Source organism: Herpailurus yagouaroundi, unplaced genomic scaffold, assembly GCF_014898765.1.
Source record: "Herpailurus yagouaroundi ecotype Mexico unplaced genomic scaffold, PumYag 28, whole genome shotgun sequence".
Classification (NCBI taxonomy): Eukaryota; Metazoa; Chordata; class Mammalia; order Carnivora; family Felidae; genus Herpailurus; species Herpailurus yagouaroundi.
Window position 1 is genome coordinate 16,873,527 of NW_024412376.1, and position 9,489 is coordinate 16,883,015.

The following is a 9,489-nucleotide window of genomic DNA, read 5'->3' on the forward strand; positions in this document are numbered from 1 at the left end:
CATTCATCACTAACACAGCTGAAGTTCAAGAATTGATACAGAAAGTCTGCCAGCCACAAGAAAAATGATATCAGATGGAAATCATAAGCTACACAAAGTAACAAAGAGCACCAAAAATGGCAATGACGTGTTTTTTTAATTACTTTTTTCTTATTAGTTAAGTATCTTTATATTTTAAAGTTTATTTATTTTGAGAGAGAGAGCAAGCACAAGTGGGGGGTGGGCAGAGAGAGAGGGAGAGAGAGAATACCATGTGGACTCCACACTTGAACTTGAAGCCATGAGCCATGAGATCATGATCCAAGCTGAACTCAAAAATATATGACAATAGTGACAGAAAGGCTGGGAGAAGAAAATGTGATAAAGATTTTATGTAGTATGTAAAGCAGTATAATATCATCACTAGAAGTTAGAATATGATAAATTTAAAGATGTTTACTACAAACACCAAAGCAACCACTAAAATCACACAACAAAGAGTTCTACCTAATAAATCAACAACAAGAATTAAAGGGAGCAATAAAATATTCAATAAATCCAGAAGAAAACATTTAAAAAAAGATGACAAAGGAGAATAATGAACAGATAGAACAAATAGAAAGCAAATACCAGGATTTAAACTCCACTATATTAATAGTCTCATTAAAATGTTAGCGTTCTAGGGGTGCCTGGGTGGCTCAGTCGGTTGGGCGACCGACTTCGGCTCAGGTCACAATCTCGCGGTCTGTGAGTTTGAGCCCTGCATCGGGCTCTGTGCGGACTGCTCAGAGCCTGGAGCCTGTTTTGGATTCTGTGTCTCCCTCTCTCTCTGACCCTCCCCTGTTCATGCTCTGTCTCTCTCTGTCTCAAAAATAAATAAATATTAAAAAAAAAAATTTAAATGTTAGCGTTCTACACACACGAGTCAGAGACAGTGATTGATTAGATTAAAAAAACAAACAAACAAAATACTCAGATTAGATCAGATTAAAAAAACAAAATACTCAATTTTGTATATTGCCTATCAAAAAAATTAAATATAAATAAAAATTGATTAAAATTAAAAGAATGAAAAAAGATGTACTATGTGAACAGAAATAAAAAGATGGGGTGCCTGGGTAGCTCAGTCAGTTAAATGATTGGTTCTTGATTTTGACTCAGGTCATGATCCCACGATTCATGAGATCGAGTCCCGCCGTTGGGGTCTGCACTGACAGTACAGAGCTTGTTTGGGATTCTCTGTCTCCTTCTCTCTCTGCCCTTCCCCTGCTCATGATCTCTCACTCTCTCTCAAAAATAAATAAACATTTAAAAAAGAAATCAAAAGATGGGACACCTATATTATATAGGATAAAGTAGATATCAAAGCATGGAACAAAGATATACATTATTTAGATAGAAAGGTCACTTCATAATGAGGACACAATAACAAAACATCAAAACACATGAAACAAAAACTGATACATCTGCAATAAAAAAGGGACAAATTCACAATTATATTCAGAGATTTCAACAATCTCAATAATTGATACAATCATTAAACAGAAAATGAGTAAGGATATAGAAGAGTTAAAGAACACTACCAAACAATTTGACCTCAACTGGTACTTTTAGAACAACCCATTCAATACTACAGTAGAATACACATTTCCTTCAAGTGCACATGAAACATTTCCCAAGGTATATATTTTAGATCACAAAACATGTCTCCATGATCCAAACCATACAAAGTATTTACTCTGGGCGCAATACAAATAGATAAGAAATCAATTATCTGGAAAATTCTCAATTATATTGAAACCAAGCAACATGCTTTTAAACAAACCATGGGTCAAAAAAAAAAAGGAAATTAATAATTATGCTGGATCAAAAACACAACATTTTTAAATTTGTGAGATGCAGCTAAAGCAATATTTAGAAGTAAATTTATAACACCAAACACCTATCTTAGAACAGAGAAGACCTCAGATCGATGACTCAACTTCTATGTTAAGAAACTAGAGGGCCACCTGACTGGCTCCATTGGTAGAGCATGAGATTCTTGATCTCGGGGTTGTGAATTTGATTCCCATGTTGGTTATAGAAATTACTTAAAATAAAATCTTAAAAAAAAAAAAGTAGAAACAAAAAGACAAATACATACCAAAGTAGAAGAGAGGAAATAAGGAAATAATTTTAAAATTCAAACTAGAAATCAATGGAATAAAATATAGAAAATCAAAGAAAATATTAATAAAAATACAAGTTGCTTCTTTAAAAAGATAAATAAAATTGATAAATTGCTAGCTGGACTAATGAGAAGAAGGAAAGAGAGAATACACAAGTTACCAATATCAGGAATGATAGAGATGACATCACTATATATCCTACAGATATTAAAGAAAAATAAGGAAATATTAAGAACATTATGCCAACATTTGACATTCAGATAAAATGGACATATTTCTTTAAAGATACAAACTACCAAATTTACTCGAGAATAAATAGATAGCCTAAATAGCCTATTAAATAAATTGAATTTATAATTAAAGACTTCTCACAAACAAATAAACAAAAGCTTCAGGCTCAGATGGTTTCACTGAAGAATTCAATCAAGCACTTAAGAAAAAAAATGTATCCAGTCTACACAAACTCTTCCACAAAATTGAACAGGAGGCAATGCTTTCCAACTCATTGCATGAGGTCAGAAGTTCTCTGGTATGAAACCCAGAAAGACATTATAACAGAGGAGACCTATAAACCAATATCCTACATGCACATAGATGCAAAAATTCTAAATAAAATTTTAGCAAATCAAATCCAATAATACATAAAATAGCATAAAATGCTTCAAGGAAAGCAAGGTTTGGTTTAACATTCAAAAATCAATAAATGTAATTCACCACATTAACAGACTAAAAAATAAAAATCATATTGCCATCTCAACAAATTCACAAAGAGCAGTTGAGAAATATTAAATAAGCATATCTGCTGAAAACTCTTAGCAAAGAAGAACTCAAAGGGAATTTCCTCAACTTGAAAACTTACAGCTTTCCAGAAAACTTACAGCTAATATCATACTTAATGGAGAAAGACTGAAAGCTTTCTCCCTATCACATGGAAAAAGGCAGTGATGCCCCCCTTACCATATCTATTCAGCACTGTACTGGAAGTTTAAGTCAGTTCAATAAGGCAAATAAAAGAAATAAAAGGTCTCCAAACTGGAAAAGAAAAAGTTGCCTCTATTTGCAGAAAAATGATTATCTACATAGAAAATCCTTCAGGAATTTCAAAAACAAAACAACAACTAGAGCCAATAAGTGAATTTAACAAGGTTTCAGAATACAATATTTTATTTGTACACACTAACAATGAATAATGAAAAATTGAAATTTTAAAAACAATACAGTTTACAAAATACAAAAAAGAACTTTGGTCAATGCCTCATTAAAATCTGTGGAATGCATCAAAAGCAGTTATAAGAAGGAAACTCATAGCAATGCAGGTCTATCTCAACAGACAAGAAAAGAATAATTAAATCTGGCAATAAATATATGCCTACAAATTTATAATTATTTTAAATATACATGGACTAAATTCTCCAATCAAAGACATGGAGTGGTTATATGGGGAAAAAAGAACAAAAGACTCACCTCCTTTGTAAAGACTACACAGACTGAAAGTGAAGGGATGAGAAAAGATATTTCAGGCAAACCAAAAGAAAGTGGGGTAGCTATACTTATATTAAATCAACTAGACTTTAAAACAAAGATGGTAATAAAGGACAAAGATGAGCATTACATAAGGATAAAGGGGTCAATACAGCAAGAACATATAACATTTATAAATATTTATGCACCCAACATAGAGGCAAATAAATATATAAAGCAAATATTCACATACCTAAAGAGAGAAATCCACACCAATACAATAATAGTAGAAGACCTTAATACCCTACTTACATAAGTGGATAGACTATACAGACAATAAATCAATAAGGAAACATCAGCCTTAAATGATACATTAGACCAGATGAACTTAATACATACAGAACATTTCACCCAAAAGCAGAATACACATTCTTCTCAAGGGCACATGGATCATACTCCAGGATAGATCATATGTTAAGCCACAAAACAAATCCCAACAAATTTAAGATTAAAATCTATCAAGCACTAGGATGCCTGGGTGGCTCAGTCAGTTAAGCTTCCGACTTCGGCTCAGGTCATGATCTCACAGTCCGTGAGTTGGAGCCCCACATCAGGGTCTGTGCTGACAGCTCAGAGCCTGAACCCTGCTTCAGATTCTGTGTCACCCTCTTTCTCTGCCCCTCTCCTGCTTATGCTCTGTGTCTCCCTCTCTCTCTCTCATTAAAAAAAAAAATGTTTACAGGGGCGCCTGGGTGGCGCAGTCGGTTAAGCGTCCGACTTCAGGCAGGTCAAGATCTCGCGGTCTGTGAGTTCGAGCCCCGCGTCAGGCTCTGGGCTGATGGCTCGGAGCCTGGAGCCTGTTTCCGATTCTGTGTCTCCCTCTCTCTCTGCCCCTCCCCCGTTCATGCTCTGTCTCTCTCTGTCCCAAAAATAAATAAACGTTGAAAATACAACATACCAAAATCTATGGGATACAGCAAAAAACAGGTCTAAGAGAGAAGTTCTTAATGATACAGGCCCACTTCAACAAACAAGAAAAATCTCAAATAATCTAACTTTGCAGCTAAAGAAACTGGAAAAAAAGGAACAAATGAAGCCCATAGGTAACAGAAAAAGGAAACAATAAAGATCAGAGTGGAAATAAATGAAATGCATACTAAAAAGACAATAGAAAAGATTAATGAAACTAACATGATATTTGAAAAGATAAACAAAATGGATAAGTCTTCACCTAGTCCCACTAAGAAAAAAGGAAAGAGGGGTCAAATTAAATAAAATTAAAAATGAAAGAGGGGAAGATACAACAAATACCAAAGAAATACAAAAAATCATAAGTGAGTGCCATGGACAATTATATGCCAACAAATTGGAAAACCTGAAAGAAATGGATAAATTCCTAGAAACAGAAAATATTCTAAGACTGAATCATAAAGAAATAGAAAATCAGAATATACTGATTTCTAGCAAGGGAATTGAATCAATAATCAAAAACCTCCCAAAAAACAAAAGTCCAGGATCAGTCAGCTTCACTGATTCATTCTACAGAACAATTAAAGAAGATTTAATCCCTACTCTTTTCAAATTCTTCTAAAGTATTGAAGAGGAGTGCAAATAATCCAATTAAAAAATGGACAGAGCATCTGAATAGACATTTTCCATGAAGACATACAAATGGCCAACTCCTAATAAGATGCTCAATATCACTATTCATCAGGAAAATGCAAATCAATACCACAATGAGATATCACTTCACACCTGTTACAATGACTATTATCAAAAAGACAAGAAACAACTGTTGGCAAGGATGAAGAGAAACAGGAACTCTCATGCACTGTTGGTGGGAATGCAAATTGGTGCAGTCACTATGGAAAACAGCCTGAACTTTCTTCAAAACAAAACTAAAAATATAACTACCATATGACCCACCAATTCTACTTCTGGGTATTTATCCAAAGAAAACAAAACATTAATTCAAAAACATATATATGCATTCTTGTGTTCATTGCAGCATTATTTACAAGAGTCAAGAAATAGAAACAACAAAAGGGATGAATGGATAAAGAATATGTGGGATGTATATATACCATGGAGTACTACTCAGCCATAAAAGGAATGAGTGGATAAATATGTGGGATATACACATACTACTCAGCCATAAAAAAATAATAGTATCTTGCCATTTGCAACAACATGGATGGACCTTGAGAGTAATACGCCAAGTGAAATCAGTCAGACACAGAAAGACAAATGCCATATGACTTCAGTTATATGTGGAATCTAAAAAAAAATAAAACAAAATCCATAAATGTAGAAAATAAACTGGTGGTTATCAGAGAGGAGAGGGGTCATGAGGTGGGCGAATAGGAGAAGCTCAAGAGGTACAAACTTCAGGTCATAAGATAAGTCATGGGTATTGTACATATAGTATGTTTGACTATATTTAACAATATTGTATTGCATATAATGTACTTTATATGATGATGTGGAAATCAGACCCACTGTGGTGGTCATTTCACAGTGTATACAAATACTGAATCATTATACTGAATATCTGAAACTAATACAATATTATATGTCAGTTATACCTCAATTCAAAAAATGAAAAGGGGCACCTGGGTGGCTCATTTGGTTAAGCATCTGACTCTTGATTTCAGCTCAGGACATGATCTTGCAGTTCATGGGTTCAAGCCCTGCATCAGGATCTGCACTGAGAGTGCCCAGCCTGCTTGGGATCTCCATCTCCCTCTCTCTGCCCCTCCCATGCTTGTTCTCTATCTCTCTCTCTCTCTCTCTCTCAAGATAAATAAGCATTAAAAAAACTTTTTAAGAAGAAAAATCTCAAATAAGCAATCTAAGATAAACCTAAGATTATACATCAAGAGAATAAGGGAAAAAAAGAACAAAGAAAGCTGAATAATAGCAGAAGGAAGAAAATAATAAAGATTAGAGCAAAAATAAATGAAATAGAGGCTAGAAAAATAATAGAAAATAACAACAAAGCTAGGAGTTGGCTTTGTGAAAAGATAAAATTGACAAAACTTTAGCTATACTAAGAAAAAAGATGAATCATATAAGTAAAATTATAAATGAAAGAGGGACATTACAACTGATACCACAAAAATACAATGGATCATAAGAGACTACTATGAACAATTATATACCAGTAATTTGGACAACCTAGAAGAAATGGATAAATTACTACAGACATACAACTTACCAACATTGAATCATGAATAAATAGAAAATCTGAACAGACCTAAAACAAGTAAGGAGATTGAATTGGTAGTAGAGAATTTCCCAACAAATAAAAGACCAGGACAAGATGGTGTCACTGGAGAATTCTACCAAATATTAAAGAAGAATTAATAACAATCTTTTTCAAACTCTTCCAAAAAACTGAAGAGGAAGAAATCCTTCCAAATGCATTTTATGAGGCCAACATTATCCTGATACCAAAACCAGGCAAGGACACTATAAGAAAAGAGAATTATGGACCAAAAGCCCTGATGAACGTAGATGCAAAATATTAGCAAACAGAATTCAGCATATTAAGAGGATCATACACCGTAAGCAAGTGGGATTTATCCTTGAGATGCAGGAATATTTCAAATGCGTAAATCAGTGAATGTGATACATCACATTAACAAAATGAAGGATAAAAATCATAGGATCATCTCAATAGATGCAGAAAAAGCATTTGACAAAATTCAACCCCCTTTCATGATAAAAAGTGTCAACAAATTAGGTATAGATGGGATGTAATCAAAATAGTAAAGGCTATTCATAATAGCATTATAGTGAAAAGTTAAAAGCCCATTTTCTAAGATCAGAAAAAATACAAGGATGCCCACTCCCATAACTTCCATTCAACATAGTACTAGAAGTCCTAAATACAGCAATTAGACAAGAAAAAGAAATGAACGGCATCCAAAACGAAAAAGAAGAAGTAAAATGATCTCTTCAGGTGATGTGATCTTCTATATAGGAAACCCAAAAGACCACCAAAAAACTGTTAGAGCTAATAAACAAATCTAGTAAAGTTTCAGGATACAAAATCAACATGCAGAAATCAGTTATGTTTCTGTACACTAAAAATGAATTATCTGAAAGAGAAATTAAGAAGCAATTCCATTTATAGAAGCATAGAAACAGTACATACTTAAGAATACATTTGACCAAGGTGGCGAAAAACCTGTTCACTGAAAATGTTTATAAGACATTGATAAAAAGAAATTGAAGAACACAAACACATGGAAAATATCCCATGCTTGTGAATTGGATGAATTAATTTTATTAAAATTGTTCATACTATCCAAAGCCATCTATAGAGTCACTGCAATCGTTATCAAAATTCTAATGTCACATTTCTCAGAAATTAAAAAAAAAGACTATTCTAAAATTTGTATGGAACCACAAAAGACCACAAATAGCCAAAACAATCTTAAAAAAGAACAAAGCTGGAGGTATCACATTTCCTGATTTCAAACTATATTACAAAGTTATGGTAATCAAAACAGCATGGTACTGGCATAAAACCACATACATAAACCAATGGTACAGAATAGAGAGCCCAAACATACAGCTACACATATACAGTCAACTAATCTTTGACAAGGGCACCAAGAACACAAAATGGGGAAAGAATAGTCTCATCAATAAAAGGTGTTGAGAAAACTGGATATCCCACATGCAAAAGAATAAAACTGGACCTTTATTTTATACAACTCGCAAAAATTACAAAATGGATTCAAGATTTAAATGTAAGATCTAAGACTGTAAAATTCCTAGAAGAAAGCACAGAGAAAAGGTTCCTTGACATTGGTCTTGGCAACAAAAGCTAAAATAAGCAGGTAGAACTACATCAAACTAAAAACCTTTATAGCAAAGAAAACAATCAATAAACTTAAAAGGCAGCCTATAGGATGGGAAAAAAATGTTTATTTACAAACCCTATATCTGAGGTAAATATCCAATATATATAAGAAACTCATAAAACTCAAGAGCAAAAAAAAAAAAATCCAATTAAAAATAATCAAAGATCTGAATAGATATTCTCCCAAAGAAGACATATAAATGGCAAAAGGTACATGAAAAAGACAGCCTACATCACTAATCATCAGGGAAATGAAAATCAAAATGTCAATAAGATATCATCTCACATTGCTAAAAAACTCTTACCAAAAAGACAAGAGATAAGATGTTGGCAAGCAGGCAGAAAAGGGAACCCTTGTACACTGTTGCTGGAAATGTAAATTCCCCTTATGGAAAACACTACAGAGATTCCTCAAAAAAATTTAAAAAATAGAATTACCATATGATCCCACTCTCGAAAATATACCCAAAGGAAATAGAAGCACTATATTGAAGAGACATATGCACACCCATGTTCACTGCAACATTATTCACAGTAGCCAAAAGATGGAAATAACCTAAGTGCCCATCAGTAGATGAATAAACAAAATGTAGTGTATATGTATATATATAATGGAATATTATTCAGCCATAAAAGTGAGTTCTTGCCATTTGAGACAACGTGGATAAACTTGGAGGGCATTATGCTAAATGAAATAAACCAGACAGAGAAAGACAAAGACTGCATGGTACCACTGATATATGGAATCTTTTTCAAAAAAGGGAAGCTGTAGAAACAGGGTGGTGATTGCCAGGGGCTGTGGTGAGGGAAAAGTGGGAACTGTAGGCCAAAGGACACAAACTTCTAATTGTAAAATGAATAAGTTTGGAGAATATAATGTACAGCATGGTGATTATAGTTAATAATATGGTACAGTATACTTAAAATTTGCTGAGAGAAGATCTTATGGGATTTCACCACAAAAGAAAGAAAGAAAGAAAGAAAGAAAGAAAGAAAGAAAGAAAGAAA